The 27,902-nt window shown below is 34.4% G+C and overlaps 1 protein-coding gene across 2 annotated transcripts in view; it reads left to right on the top strand.

The window, feature by feature from the left end:
* Positions 1-27,902, top strand: part of Tn (thin) — a 101,152-nt gene that overhangs the window by 7,350 nt on the left and 65,900 nt on the right. For both annotated transcript variants that reach the window (XM_064035736.1, XM_064035734.1), the window contains exon 3: positions 23,097-23,191. The gene's annotated coding sequence lies outside the window, so the exon portion shown is untranslated. The remainder of the gene's footprint in view (positions 1-23,096; positions 23,192-27,902) is intronic.

The raw sequence follows: 27,902 nt of genomic DNA, 5'->3' as shown, positions 1-27,902 counted from the left end.
TTTTTCGTCTGCCCTTAGGCGCCCATAGGCAACAGTATCACATACAAAATACATTAGTGATTCATTAATACACAAAAGTATGTCTACCTAAAACCCACTCCTATGTCGTAATCCCATCACATCTACACTTTAGTGCATCTAAAATTACCCAGTTTTATTTTTACAAAATGTGTGTTAGCCGGACATGCCAAAGTCAAAGACATTCAGATATTTGGCTCTTAGCTAACACGTGGGAGTGTTTCAACGTTAATATCTTGTTCAATGAAATAAACTAGACTTAATGGCGTGTTTGAATTAATATCTGAGTAAGTACTGCGTGAATTACAGAATTATACCTATTGAAAAACGTGTAGACAGTCACTTTCTTGCCAAAAGATGCTATGTATTACATACTTTTTTTATTTTTTTATCTATAAAGTTTTTGGGAAAATGTGTAATAATTTAATAATGCACACTATATACAAAACTCCCGCGATTTCACCCGCGTCCCGTAGGAACTACTTTCAGTACCGGGATAAAATATAGCCTATGTTACTCGGAAAGAGTGTAGCTTTCCAACAGTGATTGAATGTTTCAAATCGGTTTAGTATTTCGGGGCCTTTAGGGTACAAACAAACAAAAAAAAACCCTTAATAATCTTAGTATAGAATATGAAAAACGACATAACGTAAAAATCCCTGATATACCAATATCAAACATCGTCTTAAATGACCTTAAAACCAAATAGAACTGAAAGGTACTAAAAAAACGGTAACAGCCAGTATTACCAGTCTAACTTGGCGGAATTAAGTGAAATGTATCGCGCATCAAGTTACCATCTGCCGCCTTTGAGCATTTAACTTGCAACTTAGTTTGCGAGAGGTAATTGTATTATTGTCTGTATGTAGGGTGACTGTGATGATAGGCTTTTTGAGGACTTGTTTAGATTCCAAATCTAAATAAATAACCCTTTCACGCTACGGGTGCAGAAGAAGGGAGTATCAGACTTTTATTGATTGAAATCCATCGTGTTTCTTGTGGACCAAGACTGCGGTAACTCTTTCGAACAGTTCTTTTGATACTTCAAAATACTGTGAAAATTCGAGTCTTGTTTTCTTAGTATTCTGTCTTTTGGTTTTATGTATCGGATTAGTACTTCTCATAGCCAGGCATACTTAAGTTTAATGTATAGAAATAAAACCAAAAATGCTTGAATTTTAAATTCTAGATTTTCATGCTTTAAGTTCAAGTTTTTGTAAACCACTGGTATTCAGCTACATCCGGTGAGACTGGAAGCCGACCCCAACATAGTTGGGAAAAAGGCTCGGAGGATGCATGCTTCAAGTCACAACCTTGGAAAATTGCTCTGGATTTGTTATTCCATAAAAACAATATCATATCCAAAACTCGTGGACGCCCTACCCACAAGTGTGTAAAAGCAATATAGTTCCCTTGTTGGGTCCTATTTCACATCATGTACAGTTCACTTCCCTTTAACAACTTTCTTCTATACGTAACTACGCCAGTTAACATATAAATGTGTAGCGTTACAGAACACTTATATCACCTTCAGACTGACAACTAAACAGTCGGCCGACAGTTGACCCGATGGTTGGCAAAAATCTTGATGCCAATCTTCAACCGGTCTCATCATCATCTCCCGAGCCTTTTCCCAACTATGTCGGGGTCGGCTTCCAGTCTTAACGAATTCAGCCGAGTATCAGTGTTTTACAAGGAGCGACTGCCTATCTGACCTCCTCAACCCAGTTACTAGGCAACCCTTGGTAAAACCTGCCGCTTTCAGTCGGTCTGATGCCGTTTAAATACCTGATCTTTGTAATATGCGTACTACCATTCATCTTCAAACTGATTTGTGAGCCCAACCAAACTGTCGGCCGACTAAATGTTGGCGTGTGGATACTTGTACTTGGCTCAATATTATTTCAGTTTGTTAGTACTTCGCTCGGCTCTTCCCCTTTTTTTCTGTTTCTTGTTTTGTATTTTGTTTTGTTTCTTGTAATTGTTATGTTTATAGGTTTGGTATTCAAAGCTTCCGTAACGGTTTGTTTAGAAATGTGAATATATATTTTTTTGAGTACCCATACTTTATGTTTAGAGAAGGCATGACAACTATTGCATGCGAATTCGTAAACATAGGAACGTGATAGTTTTTTGATACTGCCTTAAATTACCTTGTGTTAAAAAAGTCTGATTCATATCTAAGTCCCGATATATAACTGAAACTTCAAAATTGGCATAGTGCAAACCAAGGACCGAGATGCACAGTCTTTAAGCACCATTATTAATACAATTCAAACAGCAAGATTTCAGCTCACCAAACATCCCAACTATCTAATTAAGACAGAATACGTTTGCTATCAAAATGCAGTTGCACTTAGTTGTAGATATAACCTATCTCGAGAACTCAGCTCGAAGTTCGTTTCCCTGCGGCTTGCATATGAGAGCCAGAGTCGAATCTTAATACCAAGTCATAATGTATATTTCCTGATATGAATTTTGGTGAGGTGTGGAGACAAAATGGGGAGGCCTTTGCCCAGCAGTGGGACAATATAGGCAAAGAAAAAAAATATTATTTTGGATCCTAGAGTACGATATTCATTTGTTTTTCTGGAACGTGCTGGAGGATAGATTTCTTTGTATTAGGACTTGTAGAGGTATTTCATTTGGGCATTGTTGTGTTTTAGGGGTTGTATCATAAAAAATATTGAATTTGCGAGTGCAAGATTTTGATAATGTTTAAGTTTTCTCTGTTTCCACAAGAAGTCTGTTTTTGAAACTATTTACTACTAAGTATAGTCATGTTTTTGTAAGATAAACACATATCCATACATACAAACTTTCGTGTCTGTAAGCCTAGTAGGACTCCAATTGTTTTTCAATCAAATCTTTTACACATTACACTACACCGACATAACAAACTACAAATCTATTATACAAATTAATTAATTTCTACTTAGGTGTTGGGTGAGCTAAAGTTTAAGTCTGAAATTACTTGGCAAAGCGACCCGTGGCCTAAACAACTTAGAAAATTACTTGGCGCGCTTAAAGTATTCCGAGATATAAAGTAGGTAAACTAAGACACAAGTTTGTAACCTTTTGGAAAAAATGGGACGGGGTTTTTTATTACAGGTCTGATTGGGTGAAGGTTTTAGTTATATGAAAAGGAAGTAAATGAGGTTAGGTAAAATACGTAAAAATGACGTCGATTATGAGATAAAAAAAACCGGCCAAGTGCGAGTCGGACTCGTGCACGAAGGGTTCCGTAAATTACAGTTAAATCAACCTATCTCAAAAACTATAAGAGATACTTTGATCAAACCAAAAATCGTTGAAAGAGTTAATTAGCATGCATCACCTCTATTTTTTTTAGAATTTTATACCCCGTAGTTATAAAAATAGAGGGGGGGGGACATACTTTTTACGACTTTGAGAGCTGATATCTCAAAAACCGTTCACTTTAAGAAAAATGTTTTTTAGAAAACTTTATATCATTTTAAAAGACCTTTCCATTGATACCCCACACGGGTATGTACATCGAAAAAAAAAATTTCATCCCTCAGTTACATGTATGGGGGGCCCCACCCCCAATTCTTTTTTTTACTATTTAGTGTCATATTTTTGTAGCGGTTCATACAACACATATTCCCATCAAATTTCATCACTGTAGTACTTATAGTTTCCGAGTAAATCGGCTGTGACAGACGGACAGACGGACAGACGGACAGACGGACATGACGAAACTATAAGGGTTCCGTTTTTGCCATTTTGGCTACGGAACCCTAAAAAGAATATTGTTATCATTCACTTTTCTAGGGCGCTGAGTTCTTAACTCGTTGTTCAGTTCTAATAATATTTCGACACCCAATTTTATATTAACAGGACAAACCTGTTTACCATGAGATGTATAAGAATTATTGAGTACATAAATTATTATATGACCTCAGTTGTACATTAAACGATTAAACCATAATTTGCTACAACATAAACAAACATTAGGTATATCAACGAAAATACCTTTTAATTTAACAGAGAACATTTTCTCAAACGCGTCGCAGCGTCATTGCTCAGAGAAAACTCGTAGGCGTCATTACAGTCCAGCCATGGATTATAAAAAATAGCAGAGATGTCGTAAGGAAGGTAAGTCAGCGGCTTCTTGTAGGTCAAGCGACGTTCGATTTTTGTGATCAGTTACTAGAACTAACTAGACGTTCGGATTCCTTGTCACATTAAAATGAATCTATCAGTTCATGATTTTATTTTTAAAAGATATTGAAGGCGCGTATGGCGGAGTTAGTAAGGTTTCTCGTCCCCTGAACACCAGTATTTTGGCGTGCTACTTTTTAAAGGAGATTTTGCGTTATGACATCTGCGCCAGTCATTTCGTTCTCCGTGAGTCCAACCCTGCACAACTACTGTTTAAAGTAAGCTGTGTTTCATGCCAGTTTTCAATGGGTATAATGAACTTCGTGATTCGAAGCACGGTCGACTGCAATTGACTTGGCATGGCGTCAGTACACGAGGTAGGATGTTGGTCTTTTGTTCTTAGTTCTGCTATTTGTTTTGTTATAAAGTTCGTTTTTAGTTTCTTAATTTTGTTGGGAAGTAAGAATTGGTTTAAAGATCCCAGGTATAGTCGTCGTGTTGAGATAAAGGCTTCTTGTTTAACTCCCATATCTTACTAAAATAGTTTGATTTTAATTTTTTATCAGATCTTACTGAAAAAAAGGAAAATGTTTATTTATTATGAATAATTTACATGTTATAATAAGAATCTCAGGGACAGTAAAAAATTTATAACTAAGCCTTAAAATTTCGTAACATTAATAACGTCAAAAGCTTACTTTATGGGCATTTAACCTTGTGTTTTGAAAATATTTGAAACTCAAAAACACAACCATAATAAAACATTGTGTTCTTGTTTCCGAATTGAAACTCGGAACTTCTTAACCCAGTCTCGTGTTCAGAAAATTGCATTATCTGGTTAAAAGCAAACGGAGCTACATTATATTCAGTACAAAACGCAGTGGAGTTCCGAACAAACTGTGTTAGTCGTGTCGATTTAACTTTATTAACGAAACTCGCCTTTCGGTATATACTGTGATACTTATTTTACTGTTGTTTGATAAGGTTTCGTATCTATGAATGGAATATGCAAACTTCCGAATCGAGAGCCTCCTCCTTTTTAAGATTTTTGTGGATTGTAGATTTCCTGGTTTGTTTGATTTGAATGAGGCTAGTACCTTCATAAAAATTAGAAAAACTTAAGGTTCTTATTTTAATGACGTAGACATATGCCATTTTGTATTACATATTTCCAATTTTCACTTACGTAGAATGAAAACGTTTTCCATACCTAGTCACACCAACCCTATAAGGCTTAAATACTTTATAAAATAAACAAAAAAATAAAATAAAAAACATAGACACTGACAGCTTGACCTCCCAAACGTAAGGAAAAACTCAACCAAAACTGAAATAAATAGCGAACAGCGAATTACATTAAAAACGATACTGTTTCTATCTCGACTCGATCTTAGAACGATAAACTTGGAACACAATACTTTTGCAAAGCTTTATGTTTCTTTTTATAGGGGATACAGTTAAGATTACAGGCACACTGGAGACTTTTAGTCGGCCAATAGTTTGTTTTGGCTGTTTCCGGCACGTTAATCTGTAGGTCCCGGCTGTCATTTAACACCCTTGGCAGTCGTTGCGGTTAGTCAGAAGCCAGTCTGATACCTGTCTAACCAGGGGGCATTGGGTTGAATGGGTAACTGGGTTGAGGAGGTCAGATAGGGCAGTCGCTCTTTGTATAACACTGGTACTCAGCTGCTTCTGGTTAGACTGGAAGCCGACCGCAATATAGCTGGGAAAAGGCTCGGCAGATGATGATGAGTTTGTTTCGGCGTATAAATACATATTACTGTAGATGTATTGGTAATACACACATAACAGTGATCAGGTATTTGATCGGTATCAGATCGACTAAAAATTTTATCCATTGCGCCAACTGTCGGCCGATTGTTTCGTCTGCAGTGTGTAGTCTCTAAAACTTGTATTCCGATACAATTTTATGAGAGGCCATTATTTTATTTTTCTTTTCGTATAGATGAGGGTACTTCTGAATTAGATACAGTTTGTACAATTTAAACACAGTTGTTATGTGAAAAATAAGCAAGAGTTATGTCTTGTGTTTTGGGATTTTATAATTTCTTGCAAAAGTAATAAAATATATCGACTGTATTTTGTGATACTGTTTATTGTTTTTCGATATATTTTCTTGAAACTTTCATTCAATTTCATTTCTACTTAATATAGAGGTAAAATCCTTTCTTAACACGACAAAAAAGCTGATTCGCCAGGTGTGCCATTCACACACATAAAACACCATACACAATTCCCTTACATCAAAAGAAAAAAAGAACCAGAGAGGTGTTGCCAGCACAATGCGCGTGACGTCACAAAGTGGGGCAATTAACGCAGTCATGCGTTGACCGCCGACGACTGCGGACGTCCGTAGCCGCGCCTCTCAAGTGTTCACACTACGCAGTTGTTCTCTTGTTTTATATTTTTAGCACCTATTTATTTGATACTAGCTTTTGCCAGTGGTTTTGCCTGTAATTGGATAAAAAGTAGTCGATATTTAATTCCAAAATTGTATTTAATTAGTGTAAAAATTGATAATGATTAATTAGCAGGTTTTGATATTATATTAATAATATTATAGTAAGGGCATGCAAGTTTAATTCCCCGTATTGCTAAAAGCACCCAGCATTTGTTTCTAATATTAGAATCCTTTTGTTCTAGTAATGATGATGTAACAATACCTTTATTCGATTGTATTGGTATAGTTATTAAGAAAAGTGTTAGCCAAATATACCCAAGTATTCACAAATCTTAATAAAACTAGCAACGTCTCTTTATAAATAAATTACCTAATTGACATTTGAAATTTTCCAATAAATCGATTATATTATATACGACTGACATTTTCTTCTTTAATTGACAGATATCTTATACAATACAAACTACCGCGACAGTAAAGTTGTCTTATCTCTGAAATGTCAAGTCAACGTCGTATTACTTCTAAATTATAAAGATAAATAAAGAAGAAAAAAGATTGTCTGTTTGTTTGACACGAATAGGCTCCGAAACTACTACATAGACTATATTTTATCTGCTTACGGGTCACGGGACGCAGGTGAAACTGCGGGAAAATGGCTAGTTTAAAATAATGCTGTCTCTCAATATTTATCTAACTACAAACTTTATTCAAACACATCAAAACTACAACTATTGATATCTCAAATATCTAATTTCCACATCAAACACTGTTTTCCCCGACTATACCTCTTATCATGTTCATCGAACGAATCGATACTCAGTAACTGTCATACCCCTTTTCATTATCGGAGGCAATTCTGTCAGTCCATTGTCCTATGTTAACACATGAACACGCTTTCTAGACATGTCCATGCACGTCAATATGATGCTTGTGTTAGTTTTTGTATGTCTAGTCATGAATGGGACAATGCTTGGTTGTTGGTTCGTGAATGGGACGCTTTGGTTGGGGTTATTGGTTGTTGGTATAGTGTATAGTATTTAGGGGATCATTTTCACTGTTTGATGAATTATTAAGCCGGCATATGACATTTATTGACTACATCTCGGGCAAAAATAGTATATGTCGTTTCTCAGGCTGTAGTCTTTTAATGTAATCGGCTAGAGCTTTAGTGCGAATGTGTGTCTAATAACAGACAAGAGCTACTTTTGTATTTACAATATTAGCAAGGGTTTAGAGTTAGGTTTAGAGTTTCATACCCCTTTTCATTATCGGAGGCAATTCTGTCAGCCCATTGTCCTATGTTAACACATGAACACGCTTTCTAGACATGTCCATGCACGTCAATACGATGCTTGTGTTTTTGTATGTCTAGTCATGAATGGGACAATGCTTGGTTGTTGGTATGTGAATGGGGAGGTTCTGTTGGGGTTATTGGTTGTAAATAATAGAAAGTAGGTATGGCGGATTGGGGTTCATTTTTGTTGTTTGACGAATGGTTAAGCCTGAATATGACTTTTGGGTACTTCTCGAAAAATGGCCTATGACCTATCTCTGGCTCTAGACTTATAATTGAATCGATTCATTAGATTTGAGGAAAAGCGGGGAAACGAACAAACGTTCTTTCGTATTTATGGAAGCGTTCAGAGTTGACTTCGTGCTTAGTTTACTGTATCTAACCCTCAAATTCATGTTTCTACGAAAAAAAATACTGATGTTTCCATGCAGTTGTATAGTCTAATTACTCACAAAAAATAAACTACGTACAAAAAATATAATTACTTGCAATGATTTTCATACATACAACGCTTTATTCGAAAAATACTGGTGTCATACGACAATTACTTTTTAATTTTTACGCCACCAACATAAAAGATTTCATATCCATTCGGTTTACAGTAGAATTTTCCAAACAGGAAGAATAAAATAACAAAAATGGCCATTTCTGCTTACTCCGCACACTGTTATTGCATATTACGTATATTTTGTCCACCATATTTGTTTTTAAAAAGGCGGTAAATTGCACAATATGGTCGCGACAAATTGAAACGAAACGGTTTTCTTTTAATGGACTTTATAGCTTTGTTTTCGTCGGAAATGAATATTACACCAATAATTTTGATACAAACCAATCCCAGTAAATTATAACACTTAAAATATTCTTTCTCTACTCATTTACTATTTTCAGATTAACGAGTAAAAATATTGTTTTGCTGCAAATATTCCTACAGTTCATTCACATAAAAAGTGTTATCTCCAGAATCTTTAAACAAATGCAAAAAAAAAACAATCCACTAAGTTACTTTAGCAGCTAAGCTAGCAAACACTTACCCGCAAACCTCTTTCACATTCAAGCGAAAATTCACTATTCAAATATTACGTAAGAAAAAAGATCTTAACCCCAAAATAACTCCTTTATATTCCACAGTATATTCACATCAGTTTTTTTACCACTAACGTTAAATTGTGTGAATACGGTAAAGTGCGCGCGAACACACTTCGTCTCACGTTTTCCCCACTCATTGTCATTCGCATTTATTTTTTCTTGCCAACTTAAGCCCAATGGCCCATGACACTTTCAGTTCGAAAATCGTTCGCGGAAAATTTCATATCTCAGGATAATATTATAATATCTTTCATGCCTCCGTCCGAAGGTTTTATCTCGTTTATAAAACGGTATAAACCCGAAATAATGTCGAGACCTCTCCGTTGGAAATATAGGGGAGCTTGAATTTTGAAGGATTCTGAAGTGGGAATTTTCTGAAATGATGATTAAATCCAGAACTCTTGTGGAACATTTTAAATCTTTTGAAGAATTCATTACGGCTTTTTTTCATATTGCGCTGAAGTTGGTAGCTTGACAATCACCAGTACTTAAGGCATTGATAGTCGCTACAATAATACTAATATACGTTTTAAAGAACATCTAAAAATATATGTTTTTCTATATATTTTTTACATACGTTCCCCAACTACATTCCCGTATTCGCCCAGTTATTTGCAAGCGGTAGTCGACGTCAGCACATTGAGAAGATTTGCGCACGTGGCTCTGGGGACTGTTTGTGATATAAGTATTCTTATGGAAGATCATCGATGCTTTTTATCTTTTGTTGTAAAGCTGTGACTTTAAGAAGATTTGTGGTTTTTGTGGGGTGTTTTGAGGTAGTTTTAGTATTAAACTATTTCATAAATATAAAGATATAGGAAGAGTTTCAGAAAATTAGGTTAGTGGACGATTACTGTTGTTGAATAGAATACCAAATATAATAATACAACAGAAATTACAAAAAAAGGATTATAGTTGTAGTAATTCCCACTGAAACAAATAATATTGTGTGCCTATTTCATGACTAAACAAATTCAAATTCTGTCATCGTGTAATTTAGATTCTCATTCAGACTTTAAAACCAACAGAATTGGAAATGTCAAGTTACTAAAATTAACCTTCTCATCTCTTTGAGCTATAAAAGCAATATTTGTTTACAAAATTGACATCCGAAACTTCTTTATTGGCTCCTTTCATTACAAAGTAGGATATCTTCGGAACTTAGGATAATCTATATCAAACAGGCTCCCAGGAGTTTATCTTTATTGATTCATAACGTTAGCGACATTATAAATATTTAGGGTAGAGTAAATACTGCGATATCTTGCCTCTCAGGCTTCGAGATTACCGACCGACGGTGTTGCTTGAATGCTTTTTTAGGGTTGCCGGTGGAAAAAAACAAGGTTGGCGTTCTTATTTATAAGTTTATTTCTCACTTTTGTTTTTTGTACTTTGATTTCTTGTGTTTGTAATGTGGTGGAAAATCGACTAAAAGGTGTTAAGACATGTACTGATTAAACTTAAATACACCTCCGTCTATTCTATAGCACTTTTCTCTTCTTTATCCAATCCCGCAGCCCTAGCAGGGGATCAAACTCTGGCTGGCATTCAATTCTTCAGTACCGCCAAGACAATGTACTACCTACCCAACTTTTTTTTCTCCAACCAACCCTATACCATCCGAATTTATTTACAATTTTCCTTATGAAATACTTTGAAGTATTTCAACAAAATTTATAGCGGGACTTTCCCAAGTAATTCGGAGTTGCTTCTACTTTTGAAGTTTGAAGTCGCTATGTTCGGCAACGAACGGGTTTTGATACGATCCGAAGCGATATTTAAACTCTTTAAGTGGCTATTCGGCCGAATCGTCGGTAGAATAGCGAACGAATGTTTCGGATACAATTTTATGGACTTAACAAATCTTTTGAAGTGTATTTTTGTTTTAATTTTCGAAGTTGGTTTTGGGTGATTAAATTAAGAAGTTTGATTGCTTCGGCAGGAAGTAATGAAAAATTATTTGAGCTTTTCTGAATTTAAAAATAAAATGTAAAACTACCCAATGAGGTACCTACTGCAACATAATATACAGTCGTACAAGATAAGCCTAGCTTCTAAAATCGCTAAATTCCTAGGTATTTCTGTTTTTTTTCCATCTTTACCAACCCTAAAACTACTATTATTAACCCACTCTTAGAGGTTCTAAATTCTAATACTTGTATGTTTTTATATTCAAACAACAAAACACAAACAGTCCCCAAGTAATACTTTACTACTAGCTTCGTAGCAATACAGATTTTATTTTACTACCCTCCGGATAGTCGTAATAAAATACCCTAGACCACCTAACGAGGCCCTAAAGTTAGCCATATATATTTCTATGGTACTAATAACTTAGATTTTATTTATAGTGTTACTTATTTTTTAGAAGGTATTTTTAATTTTCTAAGTGTCTTATCGCTTGTGTTTCTAAGTTGAAGAAATCAGAAAGGCAGTCGATCCAAGAAACTGGAGCTCACTGAATTTAATAAGTCAGGAAGGGTACTTCAATACAGTTGAGAAAAGTTTAGGCACATGATTACCTTATCTTTAAGTAACAGCGGTACAAGTCCGACCAATAATTGAATAAAACGCTGTCGTATCTAGTAGTCAAATTGCTCGGCACAAAATATTATACAAGCTGACTGTAACACTACACCAAACTGCAAGAACTCAAAAGAAACTTTATAACTGAATTCAGTTAACTTTATAACTTGACAGGCCTTGATATCACAAAAACCTTATAGACTACATGAAAAATTCGCCACTAATCATAAAAAATACAAATGGCCGTCTCAATAAAAGACTTCGTCGCAAGAAGAAAGTTATTGCAAAAAACCCTGTAAATCCACACATTCGTTTTATTAGCTCGAAAAGTCGATATCTCGAGTTACAACACTGGTTTCGATATAACATACCTACATCACTACGTTATCAAAATACCGCGGTCGAGGGTAGATTTTTTATGGGAATTTTTCGGGCTACTTGAGGAAATAGGAATGTTCGTTCGAATTTCAATAGGCGGTAATAGCTGCTTAACTGTTTTTTAAAACTGGTGATAACATGAGAATATCTTTAAATTGGCTATGACCAAAAATTTGCTATCTTATGGTATGGGTTTAAAGCCATGTATTCACTGAGAAACAATTGTTTATAAGCACTGTTTCAGACGTGACGTGTGTTCTGTGGACGATGTGAACGGCAGAGTTTCCGAAACATTGTTGTGTAAACATCTACGTGATGTTTCAGAAACTGTGTATCTGAAACATTGTTTCCCAGTGAATACATGGCTTTATAGGTTAGAAAATAAGTGATGTCTAGCGGTGGTAGATCTTGATCTATACATTTAGTTAATAATAAAAGAGGTTATATAGAGGTGTATTTACATATACTTACCTAATAATATGAGTCTAAATATTATCTTCTGTTCTGAAATAATCATATTTGCTTCACAATTTAAACAACCACCTAAAAGTCTGTGAAACTTGCAGTATTTTGACTACAACCACCAGACATCTTCAAAAGGCGTTAAGCACTATTGTTATTCAATTGCCAGCTATTGAAATACTCGAACAAACTTTCCCACAAAACAAAGGATATAATAATAAAGACAGACAACGAAAACAAAGTTAGCAGATAACTGTGAGCTTCTCTTAATGTTATAGTTCATTAATAGTTAACTAAATAAGTGCCAGTTCTTATCTGTAGCGATAATTGGCAGGAGAGAAAATGTTTGGACTAAACGTATTTATATCTTTGAGGTAAATTGATATTATTATGTAAGGAAATGTGTTTTGTTGGCAGGTTATGTTTTCTGTGATTTCATGTGTTAAGGAAACTTTTTGCAACTGCGTGTAGTTCATTCTTTGAAGATGGAAAACGTGATTTTTTATCCTTTACTCACTAGTGGATTGTCATAGATAGAATAGGATCAAGTGCTATAAACAAATTGGCCAACCTTGCTTGACATAGTCGGGTGAAAACAATAAATACGTGGGTACTAATATCATAGAACTGAAGAGCTCGTTTGCTTGAACACTGTAATCTGAGGAGCTTCTGAAGTCCCAATAGAAGGAAATGTTTAGTTTTAGAAATCCTTTTCATATTCATCGAGGAAGGCAGCTATCGGAACCATAACTTCTCGAAGTTCATGAAACAATAAAAATACATCTTAGTACTCAAAATGTTTTACTATGAAAAACATTATCTGAAACGAATTCTGTATTTGCATTGCAATTACCATAACCACTTTAAAAACACATATGACGGACATACTCAAAAACTAAAATAAAAATAAAAGTGCAAAAGCAGTAAAGTTTTAGTGTTACCGACCCACAATTGATAGTCACGTTAGAGAGAATCGCCGAGTCTTCACGGGCCATTTGCATTGTATTCTGACAGGGTACAGGAGCGAGTTATTGTTACTGCCAGTTTTTTGGCCGTTTAAGATATGTGCAGGTATGTTGTGTGCTTATTATGTTCTGAGTGACATGTTTATTAAATACGGTACCTACAAGTAGAGCCTTCTTTACCAAGAAAATAAAGTGCGATTAACAGCTGTTTTGCATTAGAACTGAAATGAAAAGAGTCGCAATCAAACATTTTATTGATCAAGGAGTCTTTATTTAGGTATCAAGATTCAATAGTTTTACAAAATGATCTTATTTGGGAATATTTTTCCTTAAGCGATGGATTCCCAAAGTAATGTTGGACGAAAAGTTACATTTAGCTTCATAGTGACGAAAAGTTACACGACTGTCGGTGAAAGTGGCTTCTAAATATTTGAACAAAAATCTCATAAGTAAGTAGTGTAAATAGTGAGACCTCTAAATTATGTCGCTGCGCCTGTGTATATACCTATAATCTTACAAATAAATAACAATCGATTTAAAACACGATAAAAAATCAAAAAAGCCAAAATCTATAAAAAAAAAATACTTGACTGTTCATCGAAGAAAATCCGTTACGAAAGAAAAGGCGTAACATTTGTTATCTCGAAGACAGAAGGCCACATACCATTTTCCGAGCCGATAAACAGCTACAACGGTGATAAACTGGTTCCAATTGTATATATCAAGTTGTTAGCTCGAATTCTGTTTCACTACTGAACATTGAAAAAAGGTTTTATTTGATTTAGGTAAAAAAAGAGACTACATTGTTCAATTCGCTTGGATAGATAGCGTTTTGAAAGTAATTGTCTGAAGTAGAAAATGTACCTTCAGATGTTTTATCTTACGAAGGCGGGTGAACTTTACTTGTGTGTGTAAATGAACGTATATTTATTGTCTTTGTATGGGTAGCTTTGGAGAACGTTCAGTAGTTTTCGAGTCAGCTAGTAGTAGTTCGCTTTTGAGAGATAAAACCAGTCTAATCAAGGGGTATTTGGTTGCCCGGGAACTTGGGTTGAGGAGGTCAGATAGGCAGTCGCTCCTTGTAAAAGACTGGTACTCAGCTACATCCGGTCACCTAGACTGGAAGCCGTCCCCAACATAGTAAGGAAATGGCTTGGGAGATGACTTATTACTATTATTTACCATCAAAAAGTGCTGGAGTGGAGACCACGGACTAGCAAGCGCAGCGTAGGACGTCCACCAACAAAGTGGACAGACGACCTTATAAAGGTCGCCGGAAGACGTTGGATGCAGGTCGCCCCCAACAGTTATCTGTGGAGATCTAAGGGGGAGGCCTATGTTCAGCAGTGGACGTCCTATGGCTGAGATGATGATAAAGATGATGACCATCAAAAAGCGTACTAACAAAACTTACTAATCAGTATAAAACAGAGCAGATAAAGGCTGTAGTATAACAGTGTTATTACTGAAATCAATAATTAATTGACAGGGCGTGTAAACATATGGCTCGTTTAGATTGTAATTACGTTGGCTTAGTTTCTAAATTCATTACGCGTAGATAAATAGGGACAGCCATTCACTATAAATTATCTATGCCTATTAATTAGATTATGAACTAAATTTTGTTTATGCTTTACCCATTTTGCAAGAGCATTAAACTCTTTAATACATTTATGTATAATTCATTGACTTTTCCACAAAATAAGTGTGCTTTACACGAGTGAATTTTGTCGCACGTATATGCTTCGTTTTTCTAAGCGTTTGAAAAAGTAGCTGTCAATTGTTTTTTGAAAGCGCGCTAATGCCACAGAAGCTGAATATCCGCTAGTCTGAAAGTTCTATAAAACTCTCAAATAACCACTTCATAAGAATAACCCACTTATTCATACAATAATACTTATTTACCCAAAATTTCCCAACCCACACACTTTTGTTCCTAGCAAAACAATAACAAACTTCCATAGGAAACCTTGATACTAATAAATTTTTAATTTGTTCTCTAAACGAAACGAGCCGTGGCGGTTTTTACTCAGAATAACTAAAGTTTGGGATGCGAAATTTCATAAAATTCCTCATCTATATCATAGTTTTGAACTACTTTTCTGGACAGTACAAATTACGTTGGTTTATTTGTTTTTATTTTTTCACGGGATTTTGTTATCGCTTACCTGTTTTGGAACTGCGAAAAGCAAAGTAACTCTCTCATTACAGCAATCTACTTTTTTTTGTATACTGTCCTATCCTTCTTATCATTACATACCAATATTTTGTTCGCCGATATAATGCATGTGGTGTTAGCCTGTAAGTAATTGTTGCACTTATTTAATTGTTCGTCATTGTTATTGGTAGGTTGTTAATGAATTGGTGTAAACAATTGTTGGCTAACCTCAATAAATAAATAAATAAATATTTTACGCTAATTATAATCATCGTTAAGGAAAATCTATTGATTTAAAATAGTCTTGTCTTAATGAAGTGGCTTAATCTATGATAGCGTACAAAATTTTGTTATTTTGTATTATGCTTAAATTTCAATACTGCTAATCCTAAGCTCTATAGACTAGATAGTAAATTATCATTTAGGTAAGCCCTTGTAAGCCAAATCAACCCAATCAACATACACATTTGTTTAGATTCTCGAAATAAATGATCCCCTACTTTATAATGTGAAATATTTTCACATAATATAGTAAAAATGTGGCCATTTCACCAGCATTACCTCTTTGCGCCTCATTTGTATCATATGAGAGGGATACGGTATTTTTGAAGACCATTGCACTTCAAATTGGTTACAAAATTAGCTTTATTGTTATTTCCCTTGTACCTATACCTATATTTTTGCAGTTTACAATATTTTTTTTCGTGATCTAGTCAGTGCAGTATTGTTAAATGCCTTCGCGATACGCGAGTCACGATTGTTCGTCATCAAAAGTGTGTTTTTACGTAAAAATCGGTCACATATAAAACATTCATATATGAAAAATTTCACAGTTCCCATACAGGGTTGTCTCAAAAATCTTTTGGCGCAAAAAACACACATAAACCCTCTCTCGGGGGAAATATGAGAATAAGACAAATGGTTGCCCCCTTGACGGTCAGGTTTCAAAGACGGTGAAAAATTGCGCTTAAGACTCAGGCGCCTTTTTCAACGTTTACTTGTAAAAGCAGGATTGGGAAGCTAAATAAGGGTGTAATGTATGGGCTTTGATGAGGGTCAGAGGCGGCTGTTGCTAGAATATTCTGTAAACTATTTTGAAAATGAGTGGACTTAGCAAGAATTTTGAAATCGAGAAAAAATGACACCAGTTCTTCATCTTGCGGAAATATAAAAAGACGTGAGAGGTCACACTTTTCAGTTATATTGAGCAAAAAGAAGGTACTTTGTCGGTAGGAAACTACACTGAAAACGAACGTCACTAAAGCTGAAAAAAACCTAGTCTGATCACTACACTAACTCTGAAGCCAAAAAAGTTTAGCTTAAATAAGTTAGGCTGGCCTTAAATCAAATACCATTGCCCCACAAAGTGGCATAAAGGCATTAGCGGGCAAAGCCGGGCATAAAACTTAGTTATCCAACGTTGGTGAGTGCCAACCCAATTGTACGTGACTGGAATCGAACTTTGGACTTCTCTCTACGGACCTCCGATTTGCTACGACGTTTTCGATAGATCAATTAATAAGATTTTATCTGATATTCAAAGTTCTGTAGGTACCTGATTTGGGTTATTAATTTCTGTACCCAGATAAGTCAATTGTCAATGTAAAGATATCGTGCAATTAGATACTTCATCATCATCAGCCTTTCTTACCATTCCACTGCTGAGCACAGGTCTCCTCTCACACAGAGAAGGATTTTAAATTGAGAATTAAATAATTGCAATTTTTAATTTCTAAAGCTAATGTGTTAGCCACTAGCTCATGTCTGTTTTCCACCAAGCTTCGTTGACCACTTTCATACATAATAGACTCCAAACACCTAAGAACAAACTCAGATCATTATAAGACTATATCTTATAAATCAAGTAAGTATCCAATAACACATAACAACATTAACATGTAAACCCAAACCTATCAAATTCACTCCAAACCAAAAACAACTTAATAAAAAAAAAAACAAGAGAGATTTTCCAAAAAAATATATACAAAAGCTACTTAAAAATATCACAGCGCAGCAGAATTTTCTCATTTCGCCCCAACAAGGGGTATTCGCGACCCGCCATTTGAAGCTCAGGCCTATTAAACGTCAATTCTTGTGAATATACTTAACGTCAGGATCTACGTAATTGGAAATTCCATAAGATTTTTTATCCGGTTCGTTGCACGTGTTAAGTCTTTTGGAATTAATTTACTAAGACAGGGAAGATTAACAGGGTATTGTTTTTGTTTAGTTTATGTTTTTTTGGGAGATGTGCCCTTGACGACAGAATACTGAAAGGTTTTCTTGACTGGTATGTTTATAAGTCTATGCCTTTCCTCCACCTACATTAAATTGATTAATTACAAAGAGTTTGCGTAATATTAGAGTTTATAAAAAATGTTTCCCCTCATGGTATTAGTTCATATTATAAACAATTATGTTGAGTTACATAATGTAATTTTTTTTTGTTTGTTTCCTTGAACTGATTAAAAAAAATTGTTTGATTGTTGGAAAGCTACACTCTTTCTAACTAACATAGGCTATATTTCATCTCGGTACGAGCAGTAGTTCCCTCGAGATGGGAGTGAACGACTAGAACTTAATAATATTACATTTTTCTAACTCATCCGTCTTAAACAGATCATCAAACTATACAATATAACACAAACAACTTGTCCATTAATGAGGCAATCTTAATGCCCAACACACCTTAACACGACACACCGTGTCCAACCGAGCAATAATTGCTCACATGTGTCCAACCGAGCAATTTACTCGCATTGTCCCAACCCTACAGTTGGGACTTACCGTGTCTCGATTACTGTATCAAAATGTACCCGAAAGTAATTAGGATTAGTTAAGCACCGTATTTGGTTTGTTTTCTAATTGTTGTTTTAATAGTGTTTGGGATCGTTTTTATTGTTCATTGTTAACAGCTGTTGGTGGAGTTAGTTGGATACTATTTTTTTTAACTTTCGCGTAGATAGATACTCAGTGTCAAGCTCAAAATTGAGAAAAAAATTGCTACACCTTTCAAGCTGAAACGAATCAAGCTAATACCAAAGCAGAATGCATATACATACACTGTAAAAACACAAATCTCTTTCTTTCACTGTCGGGTAAAAATCACTACATTCATCAGTATATCTTCCTCTAAAAACCTTATTATCTACAAGACACTAACAGTGTTGCTTTAACATTTATAAACGAGACATTACACAGTCTGTTTGGACCTTGCTTTCCTTGTTAGACAAAGAACAGGCACAGGAAACTTAAAAGCGCAGTTATTAATATTTGAAGACTAATCTAAGTTTTAAAAAGGTATTACAGAAAGCGTTTGAATTACTGTGATATCCTTAACCAACTTTTGAATGATTGGTGTGAAAACAAACAGAACTACAAGATAACATTTCTCTGTCTCTTTTGTTCTGTAAAAAACATTATAAAAACGCTAATTCTCTTAGCTTACTACTATCTTATAGAGCTACAGAGTTTTTTGTTTGAACGCATTAACATCAGGAAAGATCATAGGTAGAATAGATTATAAGGATAATTTAGGAACCGCATTTTATCATAGAAATCCGGGTTCTTGGAGAAGTTCCCGTGAGACGCGGTTAAACCACTGACGCTAGCTAAGTAATTCTTTTACACAATTTAATATACCAAGCCCCCGAAACAACAACCTTCTCTTTAAAAAAAAACTTAAAATCCACGTTTCCCATAACTCAATTTGGAGCAGTACTACATCAAGAATGAAACACAATCGGGCTCTACAGTATGATTTATTAATTCCCAAAACATTTGTTATGTTCTCAGTTTTATTTTCTGCCGGCCCATTTCGTGGGTGCGGGGTCAAAATTATGACCAGAATGTTTTTAAGAAAAATTTTAAAGGCTCTTACAATGTTTTGGTGTAATGATACTGGGTATTAAGGTGTGTTATTCGTGATAACGGAGACACCTTATTATTTTGTGTTATTTAACGGTTGTATTTTACTTGCTTGTGCACTATAAAATTACCTGTGCAGTTGACTTATATTTTTACATGAGAACAGCCGCCGTGTCCGATAATAATCGGCTAGGATGACATCATATTTGAACTAAACCAGTGCCCTAAAAGGTTATTTTTATCATGCTGTTCAATACAAAGGAGATTCTTCAAGTAGATAGCTTTATACTTCTCAGTCATAATAATGACATCATGAAAAAGTTTTTATCAATTTCCTTAGGTGGAAAGGAAGTCTATATTTTTTATGAAATAAATTAAGCGTTCTCAAAGCTATCCGAGTATTCTTCTAAGAAATTATAACAAAACTTTGACAATATATCCATTTTTCTTATTGAACAGAATAGTAAAACGTACAAAAAAGAGTATTATGGGCCAATTCATTATCTCAAATCTTGTATTTTACAAAGTTTGTTGTGTTTTTGTCTTACAGAGAGAAATAATGTGGCGTTTTAATTATAACTCTATTAAAAGTCGCAAGTTTTCTGTTTTTGTTCGAGCTAATCTTTAGAACTACGGAGTTTATGGGATTAAGGGATTTATAAACAAAGGAGAGGGCAAGGCCCTGATTTTCGGAATAAAATCACTTTCCAAAATTGTTGAAGCTAGGTACAAGTGTCTTTATTTCTCGAAATCTCAAAAGCGGTGAGCCATATGTACGTGTGTATGTAAATGCACATTGTCTTTGTACCCGAACTAACTATATTAATAACTATTTTACATACATTAGTATCTTTTGCCCATCATCATTATCAGCCTTTTTATCGTCCCACTGCTGGGCGCAGGCCTCTCACACAGTGAAAGATTGAGCGATAATCACCACGCTTGCACAATCCTGGTTGGTGATGTCTGATATTGTTGGGTCCAGGTTTCCTCGAGATGTATTTTTTGTTACTTTTGTCCGCTTTCGAGATCTTATACGAGATTGATATGTAAAATAAAAAAATAATATAAGCACTCTAAAAAGAACATTTTACAAATAAGTAACTTTAATAAAATTATATCTAACTTTAAAAGAACAATTTCAAGATACCTAGTGTGGATTTTTCTAAACAACAAAATGAGCTCAGAAAAGGTCATACAAACCCTGTTTTGGCTTGAAGCCAGCGGTTTCATGTACCTACTTGTATGAAAACTTCACTATTGTTTCATATAAATGATTACTGAAAACATTTGCGGTCAATTTTGCAATGCGACTTTTTGCGCAATATTTGTAAATAATTTTTTGAAAAGCTGGTGGTTCAAAATATGAAATTAAAAATGTTCTTCTCATAGTATGTTAAAAGAATTAAAGTATTTTGCTGTTCTGTTTTTCTATACGAACATTTAAAATGTTCCTCATTTAATATTTTATAGTTAAATAATGTTTTTGGAGGATAATTATTTATATTGTGACATTTTAGGAAAATTCATTTAATTTCGATAAGATCTCGCAAAACGGTTTACAAATAAAAAACAATATTATTAATTTAAAGTCTGACAATATACCTAATTATTACGTCCTGTACCAAAAATTAATATCACCTTTCCGTAACCTTTGACCTTGACCTTAAAAATATAATATGTTCACGTCGCATAATGAATTTAATAACATGCTATTAATTAATTGATATTACTGGTTTGACCTTGAATGTTGCTTTCAGAAAATTATCAAAAAGTCACTATTTTCGTTTTTAGGATTTCATTGTAGAATATTATCTTAATATTTGTGTCTTATATAGTAACTTACGGAGACAATGAGAAAATTGTAGATATTTTTCCCCTGTAATTATTTTATTTAGTTATCATTATAGGTACATAGTCAGATAAAACTTTTTTTTGATAATGTAGCTAAAATAATAAGGACCCAGTTTGATGTAAAAAGTCACTGGACGTCTTAGTTTGCGTTTTCATAAAAATGACACAGAAAGTAACTGTTTTTAATACTTAAATAAAAGTATTGAATCTTAAACATGGAATTTTAAATAAAAAATAAGGCTGCATTTTAAAACTGCAGTAAATTATTTCTTTAACTAAGAAGCAGAGGAAACAAAAAAAGAACACCATGTATGTGTGCCAGCTGGTTTTTCAACCCGCATAATTCACACGCCAACTAATATAATACGATTATATCAACTACAAATGAATATTATATTCAAGTGTAAAAATATAAGCGATTACACAAAATTTTAATAAAAATAGTTATCAATAAACATAATTTCTAATTTATCCTTAACACTTAACTTTTCTATTTTTATCCTAAACACACATGATTTGTATGTTACTTATATTTCTTCTTTTATGTTGTTTTTTTTTCATTGAGTTCGCATATAATATGTCAATCATAGTACAGAATACCTTCATATTAGTGTCTTATCGGTGAAAATTATACGCTTATAATAATTTGAAAATAGTTATACCACAAAATTAAAATCCACTGATGCACATGCAATTTCGAAACCTAGCAAAAAAGGCAGACAACGTTCATCTACACCTATTTAAAATACGAACACTGGACCAAAGTTTGGATCCAAAAAATTGCTCACCAGCTGTCGTTCGTAATTAGTCAGGCAAAATCCGCTTTAGCTTATAAGTTGAGCTGCAACATTCGTTGGCATTTTGCCACTCGCCACAGGCTGGAAGCTGAGATAGACGACAAAAGAAATAAAGCGAGACATTCACTAGGCAGACTAGGTGTCAGGTGTTTTTGGAGATATTCAATTTGGCATATTTTTGTAACATTGCCTTGTTTGAGGAAGGAAAGTTGGGGTAGAATTCGGTGAGGTATGCAAGCCTCAAATATATGGAGTTGATAGGATTGCTCTTTCTGATGATTACATTACACCTGCTTCCAGAGGAATTTCTGCGCACTTTGATAAAACTTAGAATGGACATCAATTTCCTTAAAATGTGAAGTAGCTATTGATAAAATATGAATTCAAAGAAAAGTGCAAAAAAACTTAGCTATTTTGACAGTTGAGTAGTAACAGTCTGTTTAAACACTATTGTCCTTATGTGCAAAGATTTCACGTATCACGAATTTTCAAGACACAACATTTTCTAGTATTTTTGTCCTCCAAGATGTGAACATCTGGCGACCCCATCCCGCACAAGAGTGGCCATCCACGAACGTTACACAGTCGTAAAATGTTTGTTTCAGATGATTTTAGTTAAACAGAAAATTCTTTTAGTTATTTTTTTCCATTCGTTACGTAGTGTAGGTTTTTTAATGTTTTTGTGTGTCATGAACTACTGTGTGGTTATTTTTTTGGTTTTAATTTCATGCAAAGATTTTTAAATTATCTTCGGTTACTGAGCTACTAAGCTACTAAGGTGGTAGCAAAGACATGATTATATTGTGTAGTATTGTTACCATTGTTGCTTGATTACAATTTTAAAGGCATTGTCAACTTTGACATACGATCCTAACATAGTTGTGAAGAGGCTCGGGAGATAATAATGTTACCTTTATTTATCCATCGTCATACTACAGAGCACAGGGCTCTTCTTATGCGGATAAGAAGTCAACATTATATTTACAGACGTTCATTCAACGGTGTACTAATTCAGAGAAAGCCACAGATGTCTAAGTTGTAATTTCACGAAACAATTTTAGTATATCTTAACTGAGTATGTCCATATATATTCGTACAAAGTGCTCCCTTTGTACTAAACAGTTGATGTTCTCAATTCCAGGTGCCTGCAGCGACTTCTAGAAGGGGCGTCACTACAGGAGACCAGGTGGGCCCACCGGCTGGTTGGGCCCACCAGTGCAGAGAGTGTTGCTCATTGTAAGTTTTTCTAATTCAATCATTACTGTATTAGATTTCTTATACCCTCAAAGAGGTTTTATTAGATTTTACTGGTAACCCATCCTTTGTTATGGAATAAATAAGCAAGCCCCCAGTTGAAAGCATTATTAAAGTAAATCCACACAATTACACAACTCAGCAACTTGTACTGAGGATACTAGATAACTGATAAAAATACATTTTATATTTAGAATCGCTAAGACTTTTGCGGGGATTGAACATCCAGAGTCAGTCGCTTATCGACATTACTCCTTTACGACCTTTCTCATCATTTATATTTCTTTATGTAGGTATTCTATATTACAAATTACACGTTTTTACATGCATATTTTGCAAAGTTGATGCACTAAAGCGAACTTGTTTGGTTATTTTAAAACCAACCTTCTGATTCAACTAACTAGCAGTCAAACGACATTCACAGCGCAGAAAACTACAATAATACTATAGTATGTTACTGGCAATAACATCAAAATAGATCTAGGTTAACGTCTACCATCAATACCCTTTCTCTAACATAAAACTAGTACCCATTCCTATACCTAAAACTAACTATAGGATATAAAAACACTTTATTTTTCGCAAAACGAGGACTTTCTTCCAACGGTTCACGGTTTCCTGACGGCCGATAAATCCTTTGAACGTCTACGATAGTAAAATAAAAATTACTTTTACACTTTTAGTTGGTGAGATTGAAAGGAGAAATGATTTTTTTGTTTCGTTAATGGTGCATCACATTAAACTTGAGGGAAGAAAAAAGGGGTCACATGGCTATATTGTCGATTCTCTCTTTTACATGTCATAAGAAGGAAATGAGCATATGCAAAAACGACAATTATCTCCGGCCATGGACACCCGGAGGAAACTCGAGTGGAGTCGAGTTAGATAGGCCTATGCACTTTTCTTGGTGTTTAGTTGAATTTTAACATGATCAGTGTCAAAAGTTTTTTATTCCAACAAGTTGTCTCGTTAAAGTTTTTTTTCTACAAGGTAAAAGACAAACGAAGGATTAAAAAACCTTCAATAAAATGACTAATCACATTTTAATTAACCCTTACACGCATATAAGGTAAAGAAAAAACAAACAAATCTGTATATTAGTTTTAATAGTTTATTAGGGTCTCTTTAAACATAAAATAGTCAAATAATAAAATATTTATTATTTTTTCAGTGTTTTTCAGCACGGGACATATGTGTCCCAGTATGCGTCAAAGGTTGTCTTATTAGACTAGTTTGAAACAATTATCTGAGATCAATTTTACGTGTAATTTTGTAATAAAATTAAGTAAAATATTACATTTACAATAAGAAATGCATAACTATATAAAATGGTTATTAAAAACTAGCTTTTGCCCGCAACTTCGTTCGCGTGGAATAGTGACTACCAGCAGATTTTTGATTTGAACAATAGAGGGCGCTATATGTCCGGAATAATTTTATTTTTATTTTTTTTTGTAATAAAAACTATCCTATGTCCTTTCTCAAGTTTCAAACTATGTCTGTACCAAATTTCACACAAATCGGTTCAGTAGTTTAGGCGTGAAGAAAAGACAGACAGACAGACAGAAAGACAGACAGACAGACAGACAGACAGACAGACAGAGTTACTTTCGCATTTATAATATTAGTTTGGATTAAATGAAATCTTAGTGATATTCTGCAAAACAATTTCTATCTGACGTAAAACATAGGTGAACGTTACACGTTGAGCAGGTGTTGTTTGTTCGATTCTCGACACGAGATTTGGCACATTGTACACATCTTTTTCTTGTATTAGCCTTCATCATAATATGCGAAGGTGTCCCCCGATTTTGCGCATAACCAAGTCGCTTTTTTGTCATTACTGCCGATGGAAGAGCTCTTTTACGAGAAGAGAAGTTTGCAATGAGCGAACGAGCTACAACTTGACGAAATTCAAAGCTGGAAAGTAAACTTCCTTCAATTTGCTTATTCTCATGCAATATGCTATAAATAGTATAGGCATTATTCATAGCAATATCAAGTAAATCAAAGAACAATCGCAGATAGTATTTGATTTTTGCTTTACGATCTACCTCATAGCATACTTTTCTTTGATCCATCAAATCGACTCCTCCCATGTGACTATTATATTGCACGACGACTTGTGGACACGGAACATTTATTTTCTCATTACTTCCCTGCACCCTTCTCTTCACCACTGTAGTAGGAATCGGTGACAAAAAGTTTGTCAATAAAAAAACAGCTTTGTTGTCCATCCATTTTATAAATGAAATGCCGTTTGAACTGGTCGTAAATATATCTCCTCTTTGCATAGTTTTATCAGCCGGTACATTTTTGGGTATATTCTTTCTGTTATAACGAACTGTTCCACAACCTCTAATATTTCTGTTTGTCAACTCATACTGCAGGTTGGGAGAATTAAAAAAATTATCAAAATAAATTTCGCAGCCTAAGCCTTGTAAACTGTTTGTAAGTTGTAAAATTACTGACTCTCCTAGTCCAGTTTCAGCACCACCTTGTTTTCGTCCAGTATACAAATCAAATTCAAACAAATAACCAGTCTTTGAATCGGCTCTACACCACATCTTGAACCCCCACTTGACTGGTTTATTTTTGACATACTGTTTCATTATATTGTGCCCTTTGAACTTGACCATATGTTCGTCTATTGACTGCGTTTTTGTATTAGACATAGCGTTTTGGAAACTCTCGTTGAAATGATTCATAACAGGACGTATTTTACATGCCCTATCGTAAGTAGGTTGCATTCGAGGTGGTTCATTATTATTGTCGCTAAAATGTAAGTTTCTTCTTATTTCTTCAAATCGGTTCAATGGCATTACGTTCGCGATGAATGGAACGCCCATGTCAGGGTCTGAGGACCAATAGCTACGAAATGTAGGCAAGACATGATATCCCATTACGTAATTCATCCCCAAAAAAGCTTTTGCCTCTGCACTGGTGAAAGAGAAAGGCCTTCCGTTTTGCATGGCGTATCGTTCCGATTCTGGCAGAATAATGTCGTCAATCAATCGATCAAAATTTGTCACTGCATTGAATATCATAATAGGAGTCAAATTTAAGCTATTTGAAATATTAATTTCGCCATATTTATAATGTTCTTCGTCGCGAAACTGGTGAGGCACGTAAGAATTTCGTCTCCAGTTGAAGGTCGGTGGCGAATAATTAACGTTTGTTTGTGTACGTAAATTTTCGTCTAAGCTGAGTTCTACGCCTGGGACGCTTTGGCTAGTTGAAGTGGTAGGTTCAATTTCAGCAGTGGAGTAACCCGCATCAATGTCTTGAGCCAGAAACTGCTGATCTTCTTCATCTAGTATCAGGGCATCTTCATCGTCACTATTATCAGCCGTTAGAAATTCTATAATAACATCGTCCCGCAAAGAAAACTCTATGCCTTCTTGCAGACATGTTCTGAAACAAATAATTTAAAGTTTTTGTTTAATCACAAGTAAAATATGTACTAAAAACCTCATAACGATGTGAAACTCGTATATTTATAGAAGTAGTGAAATATATATTGGAAAAACTCCGTTAGTGCATACTGGGACAACCGCGTCCCTTTAAAACTTTTTGTAAAAACTATCTAATTAGTGCTTGAAGTGTTTGAAAAACAGATAAAACGTACAAAATACTTACCAAAGAATACAGTTTTATACACTCTATCACTTGAAACTGCAAGATTTTTATAAAATCGAAAATATAAAACACAACTTTCGTCAACAAAAAACTTATAATTTCGCGCCTTGTGTTTTTTTCTCTGACAAGTGACATTTAGTGTTGCCATAGTAAGTATCAAAAACCATACTATAAAAATTGAAAATACGAAAATAAAAATGATTTGATAAAATAACTTTAGCACAAAACCCGAAAAACTGACGGGGACAAATGTGTCCCATATGCGTGAAAGGGTTAAAACTAAGTGGTCCTATTTACAAAGAAACTAAACAATAGTAAAATGAATGGAACGTGGAATCTTTTATAACTTGAAACAGTTTTAAGAGAAAACATGTTTTCGTCAGTTTTACTGGTCCAATAATACTTTCGAGGTTAAGGTGAGAACAGACTTTATTATGTCATACACTGCACAGCAGTGAATTTGGGTCAGTAGGTATAAATATTTTATTTCTATCTTTACTATAAATATTGACAGTATCTTTTAAAAGCGAATTCTTATTTTTGGATTCTGCATTTTGTATAATTGACCTTTAATTGAAAGTTTGAAAAAAATACTTTTTGTTTTTTATGTAGTCGCATTATTACTTTTTATTTTACATCTTCGGTTCGTAACAGAGTTTTCATCGTAATACTTCGTGGTTCCGGAGTCAGCTGTGATTAGTAGCTAACTTCAGAGTGGCAGAGATATGTGACTAGAACTATAACTAAAATTCATGGTACGTTTTTCTAATTCACGTATTTCTTCTGAGCGCGTAAAACTGTTTCATTCTAACTAAAACCTTTTTTGTTCGACTCAAAGAAAATCTAAGAGAAAACGACTCATCTTGTAAGTATTTGAAGTTTTTCCGTTTCAATAATTTCAGTGAAAATGTTCAAAGAATACTGTTCGGAACGTAGTTATAGTATAATTTGTTATTTTATTTTATTAAATAGTTCTATTGAAAAAACTATTTAAGGCCCTTCATTATTTTAGTGAATTCGAGTGTACTTTTTTGCCAAGTTTAATTATTTTACA

The sequence above is a fragment of the Helicoverpa armigera genome, chromosome 8, assembly GCF_030705265.1.
Source record: "Helicoverpa armigera isolate CAAS_96S chromosome 8, ASM3070526v1, whole genome shotgun sequence".
NCBI lineage: Eukaryota > Metazoa > Arthropoda > Insecta > Lepidoptera > Noctuidae > Helicoverpa > Helicoverpa armigera.
The sequence above is the reverse complement of the archived record's forward strand: the minus strand, read 5'-3'. Positions and strand labels throughout refer to the sequence as shown.